Source organism: Equus caballus, chromosome 17, assembly GCF_041296265.1.
Source record: "Equus caballus isolate H_3958 breed thoroughbred chromosome 17, TB-T2T, whole genome shotgun sequence".
NCBI lineage: Eukaryota > Metazoa > Chordata > Mammalia > Perissodactyla > Equidae > Equus > Equus caballus.
In genome coordinates, this window is record NC_091700.1 from 47,140,207 (window position 1) to 47,165,363 (window position 25,157).

At 40.2% G+C, this 25,157-nt stretch overlaps 1 protein-coding gene across 27 annotated transcripts in view; it reads left to right on the forward strand.

Annotated features, from left to right (window-relative positions):
* Window positions 1–25,157, forward strand: part of ENOX1 (ecto-NOX disulfide-thiol exchanger 1) — a 536,733-nt gene that overhangs the window by 77,973 nt on the left and 433,603 nt on the right. The window contains exon 2 of one of the 27 annotated variants that reach the window (XM_070239816.1): window positions 10,774–10,898. The exons of 24 other annotated variants lie outside the window; for them this stretch is intronic. The gene's annotated coding sequence lies outside the window, so the exon portion shown is untranslated. Of the gene's footprint in view, window positions 1–10,773; window positions 10,899–25,157 lie in introns of those variants that run through there. 2 more of the 27 variants (XM_070239808.1, XM_070239794.1) reach the window with 2 other exon arrangements.

The following is a 25,157-nucleotide window of genomic DNA, read 5'->3' on the forward strand; positions in this document are numbered from 1 at the left end:
AGTGCTGACACATGCTACAACATGGAGGAACCTTGAAGACATTATGCTGAGTGAAAGAAGCCAGACACAAAGGCCACTTACTGACTCTATTTGTGTGAAATGTCCACAATAGGCAAATTTATAGAAGCAGAAAGTAGATTAGTGTGGTTACCATGGGTTGCGCTGGAGGGATGGGGAGTTGCTAATCGGTATGCGGTTTCTTTTTGGGATGATGAAAATGTTCTGGGATTAGATAGTGGTGATAGTTGCACAACTCTGATTATACTAAAAACCCCTGAATTGTATACTTTAAAAGGTTTAAGTTTTATGGTATGTGAATTATATCTCAATAAAGCTGTTATTAAAAAAAATAAGAAGAAAAGATTAGAGAATTTAAGGGTAGAAGGAGAAAGGGTTTGAATATGTTTCATTGAAGCAAGGTGGGCTCTCTGACTGTGGTTAGGCTACTTGAGGCTCTTCTACAGATGAGGAAATCAAGGCTCTGGGAGGTTAAAGAAACCCTCCTTAGGATCCTGCAGTGTGTGGTGGGGATGGAGTAAGGAACCATTCTTCAAAACCCATGCATCTTCCACTAATTATGTTCCCTTCTCAGAAGAGCATACACCTCATATGAGATGTGTGTTATGAACACATCACTCTTTGAGGCCTGATGGCTGTTTGAAAGCTGGACTCACTCAGGATAAAGCCCCACCCATTGTCTGCCTTCTAATGCCTTGAAAGGGTGCTGTGGATGTGTGTGCTGTAAGTGCTTGTGCTCTTCTCACTGTTCCTGTGTTGGCTATCCTCACTAGAAGCAGAGTGGTTATTTTTCATCCCTGGGAAAAGAGCATGGTTGGGCCTCATGCTTGGGAGTGGCTATTATTTCTTAAAAGCACCACATAAAAGACAAAATGCACCAAACATCCTCAGGAGAGGATTTTCCTCAAGCTATTGCAAGGGAGAGAATGCCTGTTAATGAGGACCGTCTCAAAGAAGAGGGAGAAAACGGGTTTCATAAAACAAGGGAGTCCATGAATAAGGGTGGAGGTCTATTCTTATCTCAGAATAGGAGAAGGCAGAGTGGTTCTTTGCAGTTAGCCACTGCTTCAACCAGATCTTCTCCAACATTGACAATACATTGAAATTCTGCATGCTTCTAATGATATTATAAAGACGGAAGCAATCTTGAAGTGTCGTTCAAGGGAATGTATTGTCTCCTTTTTACACAATTGAATTGAGACTTATTTACCTGATGGTGGTCAGTTTTAAAGGAAACTATAAAGAAGACCTGAGAGTTAAAGGAAGGACTGACTTGTGTGAACCAAGCGCAGTAGGTAAATGAGTGTCCTGGCAAAGTGACAATTAAGCCAGAGCCACTGCCAGCTAGGAAGGCACAAACTCTGCAGGAGAGGAACTTTGGAGTAAGGTGATGGAATGATTTTTTATGAGAGCTGACGGAGTTATTTTTGAACATAAGAAGTGGTAAAAAATCCCAGGTTTGAGGTTGTTAAGACTGATTTTGTTCCAGCACAGACTAGCTCAATAACAAATTAGTCTTTCTTAGTGGTTTTTTTCTTTCTTCCCTAAGCCTAATTTCCATGATTTTACCATATGGAAACTCTGACTTTTATAAAGAACTTGCTCCATTGAGCAAGCTTGGTGCATTTTTCAAATGTTTCTTGACATTAACAGCTCTATTTCTCAATTAGCAAAGGGAATAAAGTTGATTATGCATATCCATGGGGTGACAATTTACATCTGATTAGCCAGCTCTAAGGTAAATATTAAAAGGTCACTATAAATAACTTTTACTTCTTTTGTTTTCAGAACAACCAGTCACTAAGTCCTAGCTTTCCCCTACTCGCCATGCTTGAAAAGCCATATTTTAAAATGATGGACGTAAACTGATATTGGATAGTGAAGTCTGTAGAATTTAAAGCTTAGTTAGTTGACATTTTGTTTGTTGCATTTTTCTAGCATATTCTGATACCCATCTGTTTTTGTGAGAACTATTAGCTAATCATGGACATTAAAATAATTAAAAAAGGAACATATGTATGGATTTGCAGCATGTCCTGGTAAACTATTCATGGATTTATCCTTAGAGCTGAAATGTCTTCCAGCTTTTTTTTTTTGACTAAAAATAGGCAAACAGAGAGAGGGAGGGAGAAAATGAGCTCTACTTCCTCTGTTATAAAAATTAACAGTTCATCCTTGTTTTATACTCACTGGAATCAGAATAGTTCCTGGACTGTCTTGTGTATGAGAAAGATTCAGAAAAGTAAATGTCTAGTGTTAATTGTTCAGGCAGTAGTTTAGGTGGTCCTGTGGTATTTTGTTAATTGTGTTTGGCAAACCTATAGAGGATGAACTTTATGAGCGTCCCTTGTTTGTGGCTGGTATAATTTAGTGAAAATGGCAGCTCTCTGAGAAACTTGACCCTACCCTCTCAATCCGTTCCTATGAACATTGTCTTCGTCTTTTTTCTTCATTTTGTCCATTCTTTTTAAACAGTGGAAATAGTTATGTTGTTGGTAATTATTTTTCAACTATAAAGGTATACATGTTCTTGGTACAAAGAAATTAGATAATATAAAAAGATATGAAGAAGAAAAGAAGGTGTGAAGGAGGAATTCATGTTCCATTTCTCAGAGGTAGTGATTGTTTACAGTTTGGTGCCTATGCTTCCAAGTACATGCTTGGTTTCTCTTTTCCTTCTGTGCATGTAGACAAACATTTAACATAGGACAATGCTATACATTGTTTTTAACCCAATTTAAAAAACTTTTGTGACATATTATGCATAGCTGTCTGTGGCAGATCATGTTTTAAAATCTGCTTGTCTTTTTTTTTTTTTTTTAACTTATAAGCAAGGCTGGCTGTTCTTCTGCCAAAAAGAGTGTTCCAGATACAAAACCCTCAGAAAACCCTTCCATGCCCCAAAGAGTTTACATTCTAAAGAGAAAGAAGAGGGTATATTGGTAAACACGGCTGTGCAAGATCTCAGGTTCTTTTATTCCTAGCTGAGGTCTCCTTGGCTCAGAATCGCCAACGAAGAGAGCATTGGTGTTCTGTTATGAATTTTTTTTGTTTAAGCTCTGTAGTAATGAAGCAGTACTTAATATGTTATCAAGGTGGAAATAATGTAATAATTTCTGTAATAATGAAGCAGTACTTAAAATATTATCAAGGTGGAAACCAACTTATTTTCCTTGGTCTTCTCGTTGGGAGACAAGAACTGACATACAAATGGGTGGAGTCAGAGGTGGAGGAGAAATATTGAACAAAGCAGAAAGCATGGAGAATTGCAAAAAATGGAAGCGAAGAAGAAATGCATTGTGGTAACGAATTCTGTGAGTGCTGAGTGTGTGTGTATATGCTGACAGGTATAGATTCATATTTATATTAATATGTTCATATGTGTATAAGGTTTGATGCAGAATACACATTTTACCTACATAGTTGATTTACAGACTCAAAAGTAATGGGAGAAAATGAATATTGTAATACATAGCCCTAAAGCTGTCTATCTGAATAGTAATGAAAATCTGGCTTTCTGAGGAGCTAATTTTGCCATTTTCTCTTAAATGTAATTTGGCTCATTTTTCATTGAAATATCAGTGGTGCCAAATAAGTGTCAGCTTGTCAGAAATGGGATCAATGCTTAATGATTAAATTTATACTCATTTCTACATACATCCGTTCCATATCTAACATGATCTCCCAGTTTTATTTTCATTTTGTCATTCTTCTACTTTCCTGGATCTTCTTTCTCGTCACTTTATCTCCTGATGTTGGTGTTCTTCAGAGCTCTGAACTTGTCTCAGTTTTCATAGTTGCCTGAGTCACTTTTATTCATCCTCATGCCTTCCTGCCTCTGTATGTATTTTTGAGTCTTGTGGTGGGTCCTTATAAATGTCCACCAAAATCCACCCTACCCTTATCCTAGACACACAGCTCTACTGTGTTTCCTAGCCTCTCTTGCAGTTAGGCGGCCTTAGGAGTAAGATCTCTCTGATGGAATGTAGTAGACATGATATGTACCTTTTCTAGGCCTGACCCATAAAAACCTCCTTCAAGTGCTCCTCTCTGAACTTCCCTCCTTTTGGCTGAGTGACATGGTGCTGCTAGTGGATGGGCTCCTAGATGGACTCTCCTCCCACTGCCATCTACGTTCCTTGCTTCATTGTGTGAGAAAGGAATTAAACTTTATATTGCTAAAGCCACTGAATTTTGGTGGTCTGTTAATACAATTTAGTCTACCCTAACTAAGACAACTCCCAGATCTTTACCTACAGCCCAGGTCTTTTTCCTGAAACTGAAACTCAAATATCTAACTGCTAATTGGACATGTCTTGGGTAATCTGTCTCAGGCATCTTGTTTTTTTAAGATTGGCACCTGAGCTAACATCTGTTGCCAATCTTCTTTTTCTTTTTTTCCCCTTTCTTCGTCTCCCCAAAGGCCCCCAGTACATAATTGTATATTCTAGCTGTAGGTTCTTCTGGTTGTGCTATGTGGGATGCCGCCTCAGCATGGCCTGATGAGTGGTGCCATGTCCATGCCCAGGATCTGAACTGGCGAAACCCCAGGCTGCCGAAGCAGAGCGTGTGAACTTAATCACTCGGCCATGGGGCCGGCCCCACTGTCTCAGGTATCTTAAACTCAGGTTGTCTAAAAGCTGACCACTATATCCCTCTCTCTGACTCTGCTCCTTTTCCAGTGTCCCTCTCTTTGTAGATAGCAGCCCTGGCCAACCAGATGGCCACACCACATACTTGGGAACCATTTTTGACTGTTCTTAATGCTGCATCCCTCATTTAGTCCAGAGGTCAGCAAACTTTAGCCCCAGGCTAAATTTGGCCTATTGGCCTGTTTTTTGTAAATAATTTTTATCAGAACACAGGAACACTCTTTCACTTGCATATTGTGTATATCTACTTTCTCATCAAAACAGCAAAGTTGAGTGGTTGTGCAGAAACCATATGGCTGGCAAAGCCTAAGGTTCTCCTGTCTGGCCCTTTATAGAAAATTTTGCCAACCTCTTATCGATTGCCAAAGTCTGTTAATTCTGTCGTCACCTGTCATCTTAATGTTCTCTTGAACCCATCCACTTCTTTCCATTTCCACTATCTCCATTATTATCCTCCTCTGGATCACTGAAATGGCATCGTAAGTGGTTTCTATGTATCTACTATCACAGTTTTATAATCCCTTCTCCATATGGCAGCCAAAGTGATCTTGCTAGAATGGAAAATGTTGAGGGTCTATTTATTACTACACTTAGTCTACCCTAAGGATACAACTCCCACATCTATGTATCTTTACCTACAACCCAAGTCTCTTTCCTGAACAATTCCGATCCAGATATCAACACTTTGCTTCAGATCTTTCAGTGCCTCCCATCGCCCTTAGAATAAAGAGCTGAGGCACAGACTTGTCTTCTCACTTAAACCCCAGCCACTGTTAACTTCTTTAGGTGTTTTCCTTACATTGTGTTCTCCCTTGTCTCTGGGAGAGGGAGGGTCTTCCCCTCCTCTTTCTCACATTCCCTTTCACCTCGATAAATCTTACTTATCTCTCAGGTCAAAACTTAAAAGATACTTTGTCTAGGAGGCCCTTCCTGATGTCCAGATTGGGTTTGATCTCCTTGCCATGTGCTCTCATAGCACCCTGTGTTTCCTCTGTCATTACAGTTACTACACTTTACTTGCCTTATTATTTCTCGCTCTTCCTCCCACTGACTGTAAATTCTGCAAGAGGAAGGGCTGTGTCTGTATTGAGTCTTGCTGAATATCCAGCATCCATCATATTTGGAACATGGCTGTCAGGGCAGCACTGTGGGGTAATACCAAGTCAGATTTCCTGCCCGCTCTCCCTCCTGGAACTTACAATAAGGAGAATGCCTTTTTTAGAGTAAGGATTCTAATTAAATTAATTAAGTCCAAAGAAAATAAGCAATTAAGGGAGCAAGTGGTGAGATAAGCAGGCTTGGCAGGCTTGGTGGGTGCAAGGTGGGAGAGATGAACTCTACAGAAATACAGAAGCAGAGGAAACTGCAAGATAGATGCACATACACTGCACACAAAACACTCATTCATTAAGTACCAAAACATCCTAGACTCCTAATCCTGCTAACAAACATGATCCACCCCAGTCTATGTGTGACAGTGTCCACTATCTTAAGTCATAAAGAATAGAGGAAAAAGAACATTTCTTTTTGCCCTGGTTAGAAAGGGCTTTTGAGCAAGTTGTCATTCATTCGTTGTTACAGTCAATCTTTCATTTGTTTGTTTAACAAATATTTGTTAAGTGTGATACCAGATGCATAGAGTACAAATATGAAGGGGAAAAAGGAGCTATTACATTAGTGGGAAGACAGACATCTAAAATATAATTACAGGACAGTGTGGTAAGCACTATAATTTAGCAATTTGGACAACGTAGTATGAGAGCACAGGAGAGGAAGCCAATTCTGTTTTTACCTGTTTATGGCAATATCAAAATGGAAATGTTGTATGTACACTTCTTTTTGTGAGGAGTGAAGGAAATGGGTGAAATTCACCTCTCTTGTGGTACAGTTTTGCTTGAGTAGTTTCTCATTGCTGTCTTTCCCACTTTTCTTTGGGGCTGGGATGGAGATAGTATGCGGTTTTCCACATGAATTTGCTTGGCAGATCGAATAATTCATGCATTGCTGCAAGACTAGCAGTAGTAGCATTTCTTTGACATATTCGGTTGAGTCATAGGAGAGAAGACAGACGTTGTTCCCATGATGTCACCACCCCTCCCAGCCTCCCTGAGGAGACACAGTAGAAAAACTCAGTTCCTGGGCGTTGACCACTTGAAATAGTCAAATGGGAACAAATCACACTTGAATAAGAATGATACCGTGTGAGTGAGGTTTGAGACTACATGGGAAACTTTATTTAACAGGCAACTCACTTGGCTAAGAACAGACCCCAGTCTTTGTGTGCAAATATTCACATAGTTGGACTTTAGAATCTCCTTTTGCCTCATTAAGCCAGATAACACAGAAATGAACTGACAGTTTGGTTGGAAAAATTCTGTGTTTTCCTCAGCTTCTTTCTCTCTGTTCTTCTGAATTATTTATTTTTTAATTTTTTATTTAAAAAAATTTTTTTAGGAACTCTTGTTTTTCTGCTCACCCTTTTCCTTCGTCCTCCAAAATTTCTTGGAAATAGACCAATCCTGATAGAAAAATCTCATTGACTACTGAAAGTATAATTGATAGCACGTATTTGAATCCCATCTCTGTCACTTATTAATTGGGGAGACTTGGATGATTTATTGAAGCTCTCTAAACCTCACTTTCCTCATATCAAAAATGGGAATATTAATAGTACTGTGTACCTCAAAAGATTGTTATGAGGATATGAGGAAATGAGATAATAGAAATAAAGTCCTGATCTATCCTAAGATCTCCTTAAGGTTATCTTTTGTTATTAGGTCCAAAAATTTAAGCCTTGCTTGTTGTTTCTTCTCTGTTTAGAAGATCAAACACTTTTCTTTTGCCGTTCCAACCATGACAGTGGCAAGAGCCTGCTGAAAGATTATCCTGAGATGTCATACATGACGTTTGACTCCTTGGTTGATGATTATTGGCTGTCTCTTCACTTATTTTAGGAGATTTCTCAGTGCTTAACACCATGTGGTGATCTTTTTCCCTGGGTCTTCTAAAAGGTGCAGCAAGTTTCTTCAGTTCCTGAGAAGGGCTCATCTGATAAGTAATAGGTCTGCCTCTCAGCAGGCCAAGGTGCTCTCATTCCCAGAATGCCCAGAAGGCAACACTAGCTGAGCTCAAAGTGGAGCTCACTGACGTCTGAAAGTCCAGAAAGATGAAGGCAGCAGCAGAATACAGATGCCCATAATTTATTAGCCTTTATCCCATCACCAGCACCTTAAAGAAAATGATGTCACCATTTAACACTTCTCTTTCTGAATTTACTTTTGGATTAAGGCTTATGCTGTTCAGATCTGAATTGCCAGGTATCCTGACTCATTTCTTCACTATGTAAGCCATTAACAGGCTGCTCAGATGCTGGAATACCTGCTTCAGGCTAACAGCAAGGTGCCCTGACTCTCAGCTGTGCCCTAACACTTGCACTCACCTGGGCTCTCCAGGGAAATACCATCCTCAGCTCTTCACCATTAGCTGTGAGTCCTGCACAGAGGCCTCATTAGCATCAGTCAGCTCCTCCTATCCTCTGCCTTCCTGGCAGCGACCTACCCAGGGGAATGGAAGGAAACTATGCAAGAGGCAGGTTGCAATTACTGAGAAGTGAAACTTTTTGCAGAAAATGCAGATTGACTAGATCTGGATGTAGGGAAATATGAAGAGACCCAGTGTGGGAAAGTGTCATCTGAGTGAACTTGAGAGCTGAGGCAGAATCTTTGGCACTGAGTTGTGTTTAAAGCAAACACCGTAGAGAATGACCTTGGGGATCCTGGGAAATTGAAGACGAGCAGTGTGATTTATACAGTGAGACCAAAAAGAAAGTAAATGCTTAAGGAACAGTAATTTCTAAAAAGCTGTCAGCTCTAAAGAGACATTCCCATTGCAAAGCTCAAATATTTATGTTGATAGTATTTAGCTATGACTATGAAATTTTTTGGTTTGGCTGATGCAATATATATGTTCCCATTTTCTAAATATTTAGGGAAAATAGTCTTCTAAAAAGCCCATGAAAAGACATAGTTTCTCACCATCTGTGATTGGCTGTAGCTACTGTGCATCACATAGCATCAACTTAATTAAGCTCTTAATCCTTCCTTCTCTCCAAAGAGGTCATATCATTCAGTGTTGTAAAGGCAAACATGGGAATTCAATAGTTTCTGAAGATTACCTATTCTCTGTATGGTGATGGTCCTCAGAGGAGTTCCAGGGCTTCAAAAACAAAGATATTATTATCCCCTAGTTATTACCATCAGTGGTGTTATCATGGGATTGATGATCTCGTCTTAAAAGGACGTTTGATGGCCCTTCATGGTCACTCAGAGGGTCGTCAGAACCTCCTACATTTTAAATATTTGTGTTAGGAGACATGCTGAGACAGCAGACTTTTGCTTACTTTCTTCCTTAATTTAGACATGCTCTTCTTCCTTCCCTTTGATAATTCAGCTGGTGTCCTGTCAGTTATAGTTGGGTGAAGTCCTTCCTGACCGCTTCGGTTCATCGGAAACTGAGATACTTGTCTCTACCATACCATCAAGAACTTGACATTTACTGACATATTTTGCTCTTTCCAGTCATTAAAATATCATTGTTCAATGAATTTCTAGGGGCAATAAAACAGTTATACAAATAGCTAAAATACAAAATAGAAAAGAACATAGGAACTCAAGTGAGGGAATGTTATTTCTGGTTAGGACTTCAGAACAACCTCAATGAAATAGGTTCTGTTTAAGATAGAACTTGAAAAAGATCAGGTTTTGACAGGTGAGTTGCTTCTTGTGCAGATACATACATCTTCGTTCACTTAGAGTGTAGTCTCTGTGGAGGCAGAATATGGGTTCTCTTCTTTTAGTGTCCTTTCTGACATATGGTTCAGTGCTTGACACAGAGTAGGTGCCTAATACGTATTTGTCACCAGAGGCAATGAAATAAGCCTCCCTTCTAGGAGGAGAAGGATTGAGGTGATGGAACTAAAACATTCAACCACATAGTAACAAGAGCATATCGTTGCTCAGTAGCCCTGCAATGTATTTCAAGAGGACATCTTTCCTTTTAACTTTTAATAGGCTTTTTGGACCCAATTATTTTGATGCCATAGTAAAGGGAAGGTGGAGGAGTGAATGCGGGACAGAGGAGTAGAGCCTGGTTGCTTTTCCAAAATCATCTTTGGAGATGGATCTTTGGCTGCTTCATCCTGGGATGAAGAGAAACTATCCCAGCAACCCAACTGAAGTTGGTTACTTTTAAGTCTTACTGTCTTTTTGTCTGGTTCTGTTGTCTTTGACACATCTGCTTTGCATCTATTTAAGAAAGGTTATACCTGACTCACAAATAGCCATTGCATAGTGTGTAGTGAGTACTGGAGAGATGTAGGAGTCAGGGGACAGTGGGTCCTCTGTTCTCACCACCAACTGAAACCCAACTGAGCAGACACCAACATTACAAAAACAATGGCAAGAATCGAACACTCAAGCTCGGGAAGAGTTGAGCTAAGATTTGAAAGCGTCTGAGGAAGGAAAAAAGCATTGTTCCCTCCTCCTACCCTGCATGCCAACTAGCAGTGGCAGTTCACCCTCTCCAGATGCTTTCCACAACTGAGGAGACACGTGTAATCTTTTCCGAGAGCTTCTCTTCTTCAACCCCAGCCTCTCCTGCCGTAGATTCTCAAAAGGCCATTGAGGAGCTTGTATTGGGGGTGGATCGGAAAATTCCTTTTGCCTTGCAGGTCTCCCCTCACCTTAGCTTGGCTGGACCATTGCAGGAATCTCAAAGCAGTACACAGCCGGCCATTGGAGGACAGTTTCTCTGCAGTAATCTGCCATTGACCTTGGCCTAATTTGTCATGTTTTGGCTGATAATTCCAAAGATGAACGATGAGGTGCCTATTAGATTTGAAGTGCCACATTCTTCCTCTGAAGCTACGTTTGTTTTACTAGCTAATAATTCTATTCTGTTATATTAAAAATCCAAGGTTTATTTTAAAAGCGGGACAGCTAGCCATTATTTGAGTAGTATTCCACAGGCCCTAAGCAGAACATGTAAAATGTCATTTCAAGTGCCAAGTTTTTTCTAATTCCATTTTTTTTTTTTTTTTTTACAGAATTCTGAAAGCAGCTTAAATCTAATTGGCTCCCCTAGGATCTGAGCTCCTGTTACATTTGTGGTGTTTCTTTTTTTGAGAGGCATCTGGAGAGACTGAACTGCCATTGCTAGTTGGCATGCAGGGTAGGAGGATACAGCAAGGTTTTTTTTTTCTTCCTTAGAAACTTTCAAATCTTGACTGAACTCTTCCTGAGCTTGAGTATTTGATTTTTGCAATTGTTTTTGTAATGTTGGGTTCTGGTTTTCCTATAATTGAATTTCATTTGAGTAAGAATGGCAACCACAACTGCCACCGCCCATGGTGGCCAGCCTATATCTACTGTGAAGGAAAAATAGAGAGAAAAAGAAAAAATAAAACACATATTAGCAGAGTATAGGTCCATGTAAATAATACTTACCAAGCACAGTGCTAATAAATTGTCTCCATGTGCGTCTAGTCTCCTAAGAGTAAACACCTATTTAGATAACAGAGCTGAGTTATTTTTAGTGGCCCCGATTCAGATGTTCCTATAGTCTAAATGACTGTGAGAAGACTGCCAAAATCTTGTCCTTAATCACAGTGAGATCACACCTTTGAAACCCCACACAGTGAAGCAAATGAGAGAAGATCCGGCCCTGATAGAAGGGAAAGGAAGAGGAGGAGAGTGTAAGCAAACCAGGGGCTAGTTCTTGTCTCAGAATGTTTATTTTTTATTTTATTTTATTTTTTTGAGGAAGATTAGCCCTGAGCTAACATCTGCCACCAATCCTCCTCTTTTTGCTGAGGAAGACTGGCCCTGAGCTAACATCTGTGCCCATCTTCCTCTACATTATATGTGAGACACGTGACATTGCAGGGCTTGACGAGTGGTGTGTAGATCTGCACCCGGGATCCGAACTGGCGAACGCTGGGCTGCCGAAATGCAATGTGTGAACTCGACCACTGCGCCACCAGGCTGGCCCCTCCGAATGTTTATTTTACCAGATACTTAGACTTAAGGATCTCAGTTATAACAGCAACAGGAAAACATATTGGTAGTGTCTATTTTTAAATATATTATTGAAAGGTATTAAAAGACTAGTTTCAGAGCCTCAGTCTTCCATTGTGGAGTTGAAAGCTGGGAGTAGGGCAAGTTGAACATTTAGGAGGCGCTTGACCTGGTTTGGGCAAACCATACTGAGGGCATTCAGAAGCCGGGTGTGAAAGCTTGTTGAATACAATGGTTAGGCTGCCTTTTGTTGTTGGATTAGAAATAGCATATGGAGCAATAGCAAGAAACTTGTTCCTCTTTTGGAAGATAAATGATTTGAAGTCTCTGTATTAGGAGAGCCTTATCTTATAATATTTGGTATCTCCTCCTCCTAAACTCAGACCAGAAGAGTAACAATAAGAATAGGCTCAAACTTTGTTTTGATTAAGTGCCTCTTGAGTGTGTGTGTGTGTGTGTTTATGCGTATGGCCCAAGTGGGAATGTCTGTTTAATTGAGATCTGATTGTCCTGTTATTGCTTAGGCAGGACCTGCCTGCCCAAGCAGAGAAAAACCTAATTTCGGGCTTAGCAGGCAATGAAGTTAGTAATAAAACATGCTTATTGAATTAAAAACAGTACAGTTCTTGTTAATTCATTTAAAAATATTTCTCAAGATTTTCTTCCCAAGATAAAAATTTATGTATGTGTCAAATGGGATAAGGGCCAGCCAGACTCCATTTGGGTAAATGTACTCATTGTGTTGTCCTAAGGTAGACAGCACAGACCTGGGGCATAGGGAGTTGTTTTAATTTCATTTGTGCCGTTATAGAGCTGTGCAACCCGAGGCAAATGACTTTGTCTCATTGGCTCTGAGTTTTTCTTATGTATAAAATAAGATTGGATTAGGGGACTTCTACGTTGAATATTCTATAAAACAAAGGTGTAAACAGTGGAAAGAAAAGAAGAGAAGTGGTAAGGAAATGCTAAGTGTGGTAACTCACTGCTTGAGGAAGGATTTTCTGGGGAGAGATGGACAAGTCAGAAAAAGGCTGCAACAATGTTCTCTTCTCTCTCTGTCTTCAGTTCAACTCCTGCCTGTCTGATGGCTTTAGATAGCTCAGCAATGCTCCTCCAGTCTGCTTCCTCTTTTTTTTCTCTCTTTCTCATGTTTCTTTGTTTCTACGTCTTTCTCCACACCCCAGCTCACCACCATCTTTACATCTCTCCAAGGAATGGATGTAGTTAGAATTTGTCAGGAAGATGCAGGAATAATGATGAAACTTGCTGGAAAAGAGTTTTGAGTTTGTTTTTTTTCCACCCTTTCATTTCCTAGGACCTGTTGTAACTTCAGCTTTACCAAATAAAAAAATGGAAACTTTAGGGGCCGGCCCTGTGGCCGGGTGATTAAGTTTGCGAGCTCCGCTTCAGCGGCCCAGGGTTTTGCTGGTTCAAATCCTGGGCGTGGACATGGCACCACTCATTGGGCCACGTTGAGGTGGTGTCCCACGTGCCACAACTAGAAAGACCCACAACTAAAATATACAACTATATACTGGGGGGGTTTGGGGAGAAAAAAGCAGGAAAAGAAAAGAAAAGAAAAGAACAGAACTCCTAGCCTAGAGGCTGAGGAAATTAAAAAAAAAAAAAAGTGGAAACTTTCAACTCATAGGTTATGTCTTCATAATGATGATAATGATAATCATGATGATGATACTAACCTTGAGTGCTTACTATGTGCCAGGAACTGTTCTTAATGCTTTAGGAGGAATAATTTATTTAATCCTCATAATTACACTATGATGTAGGTCCTGTTATCGTCACCATTACGCAGATAAAGACACCGAATCAGAAAAGTTGCATAACTTGCCCGAGTTTTACAGCTAATTGTGGTGAAGTTGAGATTGAATTCTAGGCAGCCCTTTTCCAGTGTCACTGTTTTTATCCATCGGCCTTGCTGCATCTCCTCTGAGGCAGAGATGATATATTTCATTCGTTTTCGTATCACCTTGAGAATTTGGTACAGTGCTTGAGGAAAGTATACTTTGAATATGTGTAGAAATGAATTAAAGGAACATCATCCTACCTGGAAGAGAAAGCTGTCCACGGCTTCCCTTGTCTCTGGCCTTGAGAAGCTGTGCTCGTAATGCCCTCCCAAGCATGCTTGTTGACAAATATTTGACTTGTTATTTGAAAGCATCGATTTCCTGTCTGTGTGAAACTCATGGACTCTTTTAAGTTAGAAGTTTTATTTTTAATAGCGAAAGTTAGACTGTAGTTTAAGGAATTGGAGTTGATTCCTGGCACATAGTAAGCACTCAAGGTTAGTATCATCATCACGGTTATCATCATCATCATCATGAAGACATAACCTATGAGTGTAAAATTTCCATTTTTTTATTTGGTAAAATCGAAGTTATTACAAACCCTAGGAAATGAAAGGAAAAAAAAACAAACTGAAAAACTCTTTTTCCAACAAATTTCATCATTATTCTTGCATCTTCCTTGCAAAGAGTGAAAGTGTAGTATTATTTAAACCAATGTAGCTGATAAGTTAATATGTGAATCAAGGGGTATTTGAAGAAAGCTAGGAACAGAGGGTCAATAAAAGCCTAGATTTAGTTGTTAGAAGAAAATTTTCTTTAAGGTTTTATTTGTCCAAACACATCTACTTCTTTTGAGATATACTAGGTTTTTCACTTATTATGAACATTTGACACAGAAAAGAAAAAGGATCAATATGTTTACACTCCAAGGTCAATATTTCTACTCTTATATATGGTATTAGTGATGAGAGAAAGAAATGAGAGCAAAATTTTTTATATTTGTTGCCATGGTACAAAGATAATACCTCCTTTATAGGCTGTTTATATTAGAGGGCAAAGGATGCATTGTTTATTCATTATGCCCTCTAATACCTCACTTATCTGGTAGTCAGATTTCCAGCAGCTCTATTATCTGGAACACGTATATGTTCTCGGAAAGATAGGATCATGGAACATTAATATCGGAAAGGATCTTAGGGATAATTTAACCCAATTTCCTTATTTTGCAGATGAAAAAATACAGCCCCATAGAGTAAGGGGCCTAGTCTTGGAGTAGAGCAAATTCTCCAAATAGAGAACAGTAATTACAAAGGCTGCATACTGTTTACTCTATTAATTCAATTAACAAATACTTATTGAGGATCTTATTATGTGTAAGACATTAGGGATAGAGCAATCCTCCTTACACTAGGAAAGGTATGGGTCCTCCTCGAAGGTCTTACCAAACGTGTGTCATGAGGCCGCAGATGAGAAATATCTGAGAATGATTCCTGGTAAGCGTTTTGAGGATGACGAGGACTTTGTCTTGTTCATTCCCCAGTGTCTCATGCCTTCCAGGAGATGAAGCTGCTGACCACAGGAAGAATTGAAAGGAATGATCGCAGTGTAGAAATCTGGGAACATTTAATATGAGCTAATCTACTGACTTAAAAAGGCTCCAAAGAATTATCTTTTTATTCCTGTGCTAAGTCTTAAGTATATGTTGATAACCCTGAGTCAAGAAAAAGTTTGTTATTTCGACCTGCTTTTTTAATAAAATGGTTGAGTGTGTGATACATTTTAGAAAGCTTTCAAATATAAAGAGTATTGGTACATAAAAGGGTAAGCTTCACTTCTCTGGGACATTTACTCCAAAGTCATCAAAATTTGTTGATCAGTAGCTACACACTACAACTTATCTCTAGACCATGAATAGATAAGTTTGATGTTAGTGAAGGGGAAATTGGCTAGCATTGTAAATAAAGTTGATGTTTAGCCATTAACTTTATAACAAGGTTGTATACTAAAGCACCATCATAAAGGTTGGTGTGCAAGGGGTCATGCCAAATGTGAGATAGGGGGAAGGTAAGTAGGCAGCAACTTCTGCAGCCTACGCAGTGTGCCAAGTCTGTGACTTCATTTGATCCTCACAGCAATTCTGCATGGTACTCAGTGTTATCCAATTTTGCTGATAAGGAAGCTTAGACTCAAGAGGTGAATTAATTTGCCCGAGATGACATAGATGGCAAACAGCAGGATTTTAATCTGTATCTTTGTGATTCCAAAGTCCAGGTTTGGTCCATTGTACCTGAAGCGAGTGGCATTTCATTCTGTAGCTGACATGCAATGTAGCTGGATGGACACATGCATTTATTCATTTTTATATCCATCCATCCATCCGTTCAACAGATATTTGAAAGCCAGCTTTAAGCTGGACTCTTTAGGGAGAAGCAGATATGAATTAATAGAAAATTTGAACTACAGAATAATGTAAGAAACAATAACCAAATAGCTGTGGTTGATTTTTATTTTACCCTGTAGACTGAGTACTATTACTTTAGGATCATACCGCTTATATTTGAGGGATTTTTTTTGAATTTTTAAAAACATAGGCTAACCAGGAAAACAGAATTAAATCATTTTTAATCAACAAATCCATTTTTTAAAAATTGCGTATTGGTGCTAAGTTAGTGATTTTGGTCCTGATGACTAAACAAAGGCAAACTTTATTTTTCTCCTCCTTCAAGGTGGCAGCTTCCCCATTAAGCATCCTGTACCGAGATTGCGTGCACAACATTTATTGTAGCACCTCCCAGATTCCAAGTCAGTGGGGTAACAAAGGATGATATTTTATCGCCTCAGTGAAGTCCGAGGAAGTCTAGTTAGTGAAATTTGCAGCACATGGAGTCAGAGAGTACAAAATATACTAACACCATATTCTAGAAAGTGCAGGACCTCAAGTCAGAAGATCTGGGTTTGAATAAAGGTTTTTTCACTTGTGTGGCATTGTGCAAGATTATAAATCTCTTTGAGCTTGACTTATTTATTTAATAGTGCTTGTGTCACATAGTGTTATGAAAATTAAATGACACAGTAGAGTGAAAAATGCTTTGCAAAGAAAGTTATAGTGTGTACTTGTGTAAAGATCTTTATAGAATCATCACTGTCATCACTATGATAATTGGCAGGCCAGAGTTTCAGGTGTCATGTGAGGATAATAGGGCATTTGACATTGGGCTCAAGCTGTGAAGGAAAGACAAGAAATAGTGCTGTAGAGAGAGGCTGTTTTGACTACAAAAGAAGAGTGCCAGCATTTGCCTTATTTTTGCCTACTCAGTTCCTTGCCTTTTCCAGTGATCGGGGCCACTAGAATCCTGCAGCCTTCTGCTTCCAGTCTCTGGAGTTGCATCTAAGATGTCTCATAGTGGTGTCAGAGGCCCACCACCTTGAATGCCTCCCTGGTTTCTAATCCACTGCTTCCTTCCATCACTCCTACCTGTGTGCTTGTCTGCTCTCCGGGCCTCCCATCATTGGTCCATCTTGATCACTGACTCAAGCTGTCCTGGGAGCATAGTCTCTGAATAGAGTACCCTATAAATTACCCCCAGATTGCCTTCACTCTTGCCATCTGTGTTTCCTGAACTCTTGCAAATCTCAATTACCACACTATCAAAAACGAAAGAAAATTTTAGTGATATGAGAAAGAGTTAGGAAAGTGATGTGTCCAAGTGGTAAAAAGGGTTTTCTGCAGGGCAGAACGGACAGGGAGATAAGGCCTGGATGGAGGATCTTGATGTGAAGGGCATCATGGTGAGAGCCCGTGGGCAGTTTCAAGGGCAAGTGTCAAGTCTCCTTTTGTGTGTGTTGAGAGCGTATCACTTATGTGCCTTTATGAATGCATTTGGTAAGAAAATTATTGGTGGAGGAGAGTGAGTTCTATTTTAACATAAATGCTCACCCACGGTTTTAGCCCTGAAAAGTGGTTTTCTAAATCTCCAGGTTGGAGGACAGGATGCAGCTGACCAAGCATCTCACACTCCTTTCTCCTGAACCCCTCTGTTTGGATATTCTCAGTCCAGGTATTGTGGGTGCCGCTAACTGTGACCATGCTGTCCATTAGTGGGGCCTGCGATGTAGGGGTCCTTTGGGAAAACATTAGTAGAGAAAAGCAGTTGAGAGGAAGTCTACAAATCAGCAAGAAAACAAACAACCCACATCCAGTCAGCGCAGAGAGTGTATGACTCACAGGGACAAACACAGAGGCGGACACCCCCTCGCTGTTTCCCTGTCAGACTTCAAAATGTTGTGAGGTGGGAGTCCTCGCAGCTTCTGAGGGAGAGCCTTGCGGATGAGAAATGAAAGCTGATTTTTAAAACTTGTACAGGTAGAATGCAGACTAGACCGCATGTCCAGGCCTCCCAGTCCTGCCCCCAAACTTTGTCTTCTTTAAATATGATCTGAATTATTTTAGTGGTAATTTCATCTCGTTGAATTTTACTCCTTTAAATAACGTTGCAAAGACCAGACCTGTCAACTCTTTGGTTCCAGTGTTTTTGTTTTCCCTTTTCCTAAAATGTGTTCAGTGCATTTGGGGTTTTTTGAGAAACCTACAGAAGAGGTGAGGAAATGCAGATGAGGTGTATAAAGAGGTTCTGTCATGCCAGCGAGTCATGGGCACATGTGTTTCTTCCATTTATGAGGATGCCTCATCAATGTAACCCTTAGGACGGTGTCCGAAGGGCTTGTGCACAAGAGACCTTGTTGTTCGTAATTAAAATGTCCATTTAAAGATCTAAAAATGTCACATTGCACTTAAATACTTGATTTGCTTTCTGTGAGGTTTGCTTTAATGTTATCGAGTTTTTGGTTTTGTCAGCCACATTTTATACATGATTTAAATCGCATCTAGACAGGATGAGCTAAAGGAGAGGTGGCAGCAGGGCCCCCCCACCTCCCCTTCCCTCCTCCAGAATGTGTGTTCTCACGTTGAGCACGGTGCCTGCAGGGCTCCCTGCACATTCTGGATGACATACAGAGGTGTGTGATGAATGATGCGATCTCCTATAAGGAAACCTGGTTCCTAGTTTCAGTTCTGCTGATAACTTGCTGTGTGACTTTCAGTAAGACTCTTCACCTCATTTGCCCTCAGCTTCCTTGCAAGTTAATAAAAACAACAGTTCTTTCTCTTTATTCCTTGAAAGATTGTTGGTATGATTTCAAATTTGCTTTGAATTGTGAGGAACATCTTTTAAATATTATATATATCCGTATATGTAGATATATGTAGATATATATGTATATATATATGTATATATGTGAGTGTGTGTGCCTGTGTATGTATCACACACATACATTTGCTGTTCACAGTAAGGCAGAAATCAAGCAAACCAGACTTGAATTCTCTTGGTGGACCAAGTGGTTGAGTGCTCCCAATCACTTCTATAGGTCTGCCACATGCCACCTTGTGTGGTCTTTATACATAGTCCTCCAGAAGGATCTTCCCCATCTCAGCAATGGTGTCTCCTCCCATTCAGAAATCATCTTTGGTTTCTCTTTCTCCCTCACTCCCATGTCCATTCTATCCATCACCAATTCTGTCAGCTCTTCTTTCAAAACATGTTTCAAATCCACACACTTCTACTGCTCCCACCCTAGACTGGACCACCATGATCAGCCTCTGTTGATTGCCTCTCTATAATCCATTTTCCACACAGTGACCAGAGTGACCTTTCAGAAGAAATGTAAAACACATTCTGATGAGTGCTGCTTAAAACTAGTCAGTGGTTCCTGGTACTTTGAGAATGAAACTCAAAATTCTAACCATGACCTCCCAGGCTTACCTTGATGTCTTTCTTATTCCTGCCTTGTTCATTAAGCTTTAGCAAAGCTGGATGCCTTTCAGTTCTTCAACACACCACACTCTTTCTTACCTTAAGAGGTTTTTTTTTAATAGAATTATTTTTTAGAGAAGTTTTAGGTTCACAGCAAAATTGAGCAGAAATTACAGAGAATTCTCATGTATCTCCTGCCCCCATTCCCCCCACATGCCTAGCCTCTTCCACGATGGGCATCCTGCACCAGAGTGGTACATTTGTTGCAATTGATGAACCTACACTGACACCTTATTGTCACCCAAAGTCCAAAGTTTACCTTAGAGTTCACTCTTGGTGTTGTCCATTCTATGGCTTTTGACAAATGTATAGTGACGTGTGTCCACCATTATAGTATACAAAATAACTTCACTGCCCTAAAAGTCCTCCATGCTTCTCCTAGTCATCTCTCCCTCTCCCCAACCCTTGGCAACCACTAATCTTTTAATCTCTCCATAGTTTTGCCTTGACAAGAATGTCATGTAGTTGGAATCATACTATAGCTAGAATCATACTTTTCAGATTAGCTTCTTTCACTTAGTAATATGTGTTTCAGTTTTCTCAATGTCTTTTCATGACCTTAAGGATTTTTACCTTAGCTTTTTGATCTGCTTGGCTTTTCCTGTCCACTCTGTTTCACCAGCTTCTTGTATCACATCAGCCTGTTACATGTTCTTCATAGCATTTATTACCCTCTGACATTTTCTTTTTTACTGTCTGTCTCTGCCACTAGATTGTAAGCTCCATGGGAGTGGAGGTATTGTGTGTCTTATTCCTGGCTGTACCCGGAGTACCTAGAGCAGTTCTTGGTGTGTAGTTGGTGCTCAATAAATGTTTGAAGAGTTGAATGCATGAATGACCTGAGTATTAATCCTCTTTAGCTTTACTCTTCTCCTCTACTTGGCTTTCAAGGTGACAAACTCTTTTGTTCACGCTGCTCCAGGTTTTGTTCAGAGGAGGAGGCAGACATTCATGTTAAGTCACTGAGTCTGAGGATTATTTCTTGTTCACCTTTGGCTTCTGAAGCTCTCTTGGTTGTCTGCTGAATTTAATGGGTCTCCAGGCGAACAGCAGTTGGTAGACTTGGTGGGGATCAGTCACATTGTGAGAGAGAACAGAGGCAGTAGAAGATGATTAAGGGAAAATAGCAGAAAAGTATGATTTAACTTTTATTGAGTCACACATTGTACTCAAAGCTGTGTATAACATAAAAAGCGAATTAGGAGGCAAGTCAGATATAAAATAAGTGAGCACACACAAGCACACAAATACTGCAGAAAGGAAGGTATTTCTTCAGATGCCTTCTCTCATTTACCGAACTGTAGTCTTATCAAAATATATAGGCTCGTTCAGGAGAGAAATAATGCAGCCGGTGGTGTTTGTGGCCCAGTCATGCCCTGTAGGGCACAGAGAGGCCTGCAATTTCATGACTGCTTTTAAAAGAAACTTTCTCTAAGGCTAACAGACTTTCTAGGGAGGCCAAACCAAGTGAAGCTGAGTTTAATGTTCTCATTAAAATGTTAAAGAGGCTTTATTCATGAAAGACTGAAGCTGTAATTGCTTTATCCTTGTAAACTATGAAAATATGTGGTGATCTCTTACAGAGGCAGTCACCCAGTCCCCTCTGTCCGGAAGGTCTGCTTAATGGAGGGCTTGACTGCATCTAGGGACTGAGAAGTAGATGGTCTGGCTCCTGTCTTTCAGGGATGTATGCACTATTTGGCTACTTGATCTTGAGTTCTAATTTGGAAATTATATGAGAGATGAATACACATATATTTTACTAAAAAAGGGCTCGCTACCCAATGCACACAAAGAGCCAATTATTACAGTATCAGCCTTTGGGAAGATAAAAGTAGCTTTGTTTGTGTGATCTGCAAGGAGACAGGAGGCATATGCTCTCAGATCTGTCTCCCTGATCCAGGGCTTGGAGCAAAATTTATGGGATGAGGGGCAGGGCTGTCTGAAGTGTGGGGATAGATGATTGGAGGTAAGGAGAAATGAGGTAATTGATGATCGGCACAAGGGTAGTCAAGCTTCATGGCTCTTCCTAGGACGCATGTTCATGAAATGGTAGTGAGGGTGGAGTTTTCAGCCCTTTGACGTCAAAAGAGTCACTTACCTGGCATTTGCACATGTCCAGTTGACGGATTGGTGGTCTCGCCTGGACTGGACAAGGGGTCTCAGTTTCTGAAAAACCACTTTTTTTTTCTTTAAATCATTTTATTTTATTTATTTATTTTTGAGGAAAATCAACCCTGAGCTAACATCTGCTGCCAATCCTCCTCTTTTTGCTGAGGAAGCCTGGCCCTGAGCTAACATCCGTGTCCATCTTCCTCTACTTTATACGTGGGACGCCTGCCACGGCATGGCTTGCCAAACGGTGCCATGTCTGCACCCAGGATCTGAACCGGTAAACCCCGGGCCGCCGAAGCGGAGCGGGCGAACTTAACTGCTGCACCACTGGGCTGGCCCCTGAAAAACCACTCTTAATTACTCTGTTGATAAGATGAGATCCGTTGAACTGGTCCTAGAGGGCCCGTGGTTACATATACACACATGCCCGCAAATGTTATGGAAGGAAGTCGTTTTTATTCTGCCTATAGACAGTGGCATATTGAGATGAGAACAGAAGAAATCCAAAGATGCTGAGGTGCTGGAGGAACTGAACAGGAATCCCTTGGAAAAGCTATCATGTGAATCACAGAGAGAGAGGGCTTTGGGAGGTAACACATTTTTCTCCCCTGCTTCCCTACTCTTTGCCATCCTTAAGGCCCCCATGCAAAGACATCACTATAGAACTTTAGGTATTGAATGCCGATGGCAAATACAGCTTCCTGGAAATACTTAGAGAGCTGTGGTTCTTGTATAGCTAGGGAACTGTATTGCTGGAAACCTCAAATTTGGGGGAGGGGAGGTTAAAACATGCTATCTTTTCTCCAATTCCTTAAGATTAGAGAACCCTGTTTGTTGAATGGTAACAAATCTGGGTCTCATGATATGCAGTATAGTAATGTAAGTAACATCTAGGGATTGTTTTAAAACAGTTATTTTTTTCTTTTTCCATTGATGGGTCATTTGGATGCTTTACACTGGGTCAGATCTAAATTAAAATCTATGTGTCCTAGAGCTGTCAGAGTTTTCCTTTAAGTGCTCGAATCTTTTTTAGATGTGAGTGCAGAGCATTTATTAAAACTGGCTCAAGTCTGAGGGGGCAATGAAGATGCAAGTTAACATTAGGAAGTTCTCTCTATATGATAGATTGGATATGTTTCTAAAGAGTTCTTTTCCGGAGGGGTGACCATCTCAGTCCAGTGATGTTAATGGTGTTCATGATAAAAACAGCTTCTCATAGTTTTGAACATGAAGAAAGTGAATCCCAATTTCTGGAACAGTGTTGATTATATGTAAGGAAATACATTTTTTAGGTTATTGACAGATTCAGAGCGAGATATGAAAGATTACCACCTCTGCTTCTAACTCGATTGATTGATTTGGAGTGACTTGCAGTTCCTGTTTTGGGGAACCTGGTCCCTGAATTCTAAGATGAATCCAGAGAGGTTAGTACTCAGGGTTCTATCCAGCCACAGCTGAACTCGTAATGTCACCTCTTCTCCTTACCCATGATAAGATTATAATCTCTTTCCTGGTCTGTAGAGTGAATCCATTTGGGACCTTTCTTGGCTTGCCTAGAAAATCTTGGTGGACTGTGGTCAGGTCCTTACTTCCTACTATGACTCAGAAACCAATGAAGAAGTGTAATGGTGCAATGAGACCATCAGTAATAATAGAGTATGTACAAAGTACAGTAGTCCCCCCTTATCCACGGTTTCGCTTTCTTTGGTTTCAGTTACCCATGGTCAACTGAAGTCTGAAAATATTAAATGAAAAATTCCAGAAATAAACAATTCATAAGTCTTAAATTGCATGTCATTCTGAGTAGTGTGCATCCTGCTCCATCCTGCTTGGGACGTGAATCATCCCTTTGTGTAGCATTTCCACGCTGTATAAGCTACCTGCCCCTTAGTCACTTAGTAGGCATCTAGGTTGTCAGATCAACTGTTGCTGTATGGCAGTGCGTGTGTTCAAGTAGCCCTTATTTTACTTAATAATGGCTAAAAGCCAACTTTATCATTAGTTATTGTTGTTACTCTCTTACTGTGCCTAATTTATAAATTAAACTTTATCACAGGTATGTATGTATATGAAAAAGCATTGTGTATATAGGGTTTGGTGCTATTTGAGCTTTTAGGCATCCACTAAGCGTCTTGGAATGTATCCCCAGCGGGTAAGGGGAGACTACTGTATCATGGGAACAAACGGAGGGGTTGACTAATTTATCCTAGGCTACTGTATGTTTTTGAGAACTTTTATCTACCTTTTTGAGTTTTTCTGTTTCTTATTTGCTATTAGAATGTTGATTGTCACATCTGACTGCTCAGTGTCCCAGCCCAAAGCAGCCTTCTTCCCTTTCTAGTTCTTGGAGGTCAGTTACGTCCAAGACCCTGTGTTAACCTTACGATTAGATGGTAATACCAAAAACCTAGCAGAAATTTTCAAAGTGCATTAATATGTGATAGTATTTTCCTCTAGCTACTTAGTTCTGTTGTGTCTTAGACTTATAGTGAATGGTCAGTTGATTGATTAATTAACTCACTCATTCGTCAAATATTTTGGGAGCATATAATATGTGCCAGGGGCATATACTCCATCTAGGGACTGGGATAAAAGGGTGAGCAAAACAGATTTGTCTACAAAGTTTTGCTGATAGTTCACAGGAACTGAAAATAAAAGAGTGAAATACCTAAAAAAAAAAAACCAAATTGCTTTTCTGCAATTCAAAGAATATGTGTGAAATTGCCATATCCCAGCCTACTCTGGAGAGTTCTCCATAAGTGCATTTCATGTCAGGAAGTGGTACCAGACATTTTCTATATTACAATAGTCTCCATATATTTATTAAGCTGTAACTTGTAAGGCTTCCTGATGGGGCATTAAATGAGCCTTTTTGTGTACTGCATTGTGTCTTTGTCACGAAGCACTCTGTTAACTCCAACCTGTGTCATTCATCTGCCCTGGGCTGGTAATAAGGCACATTTCAGTCATTCCAGGAGGGCCTTGTGGGTCTGCACAAAGAGGGATAAAACTAAGAAAGAGTTGGGTTCATGGTGGGGTGGAGGGAATGCACTTAGGCAAAACCAGGGATAGAATGGAACCCTTCTGCCTAGTGTGTTTTACATGTTTGTACCCTTTCAGCACAGCAGCTGAATAGCCCAGGATTGTTCTACATTTTTAAAAATCCTAAGAAAATGCTAGCTGACTACCTTTCTTAAAGTATTGTTTTTCTTCTCAACTGTTGACCTGGCTGGCAGCAGGTTAGGAGAATCTGAGAACTCCAAATATGACAATGAAACAGTAGAGGAATACAGAAATTTTCCTATCATTTCTAAGCTCTGTGCTTAGGAGGACTGGCCATATGCTGATAACAGAGATTTGACTCTATGGAAGGAAAGAGAGCATGGAAAAGGGGCATAGGAGTGTGGGGATGTTAGAGAAGAAAAGGGGAAAAGATCAAGGCAAAAAGGGTGAAAGATGTTCAGTGGTCATTGCTTCTCTCCCTTATCTCCTCCTTCTCGCAAAAGGAGCATGTGAAAAAGCAGGCAGATTGAGAGGGAAAAAAAAGAGAGTTGAATTAGAGATGGGAGGGCACTCGAAGGTAGCGAGGGAGAAGGAGAATGAGTCAGAGAAATCACAAGAGTA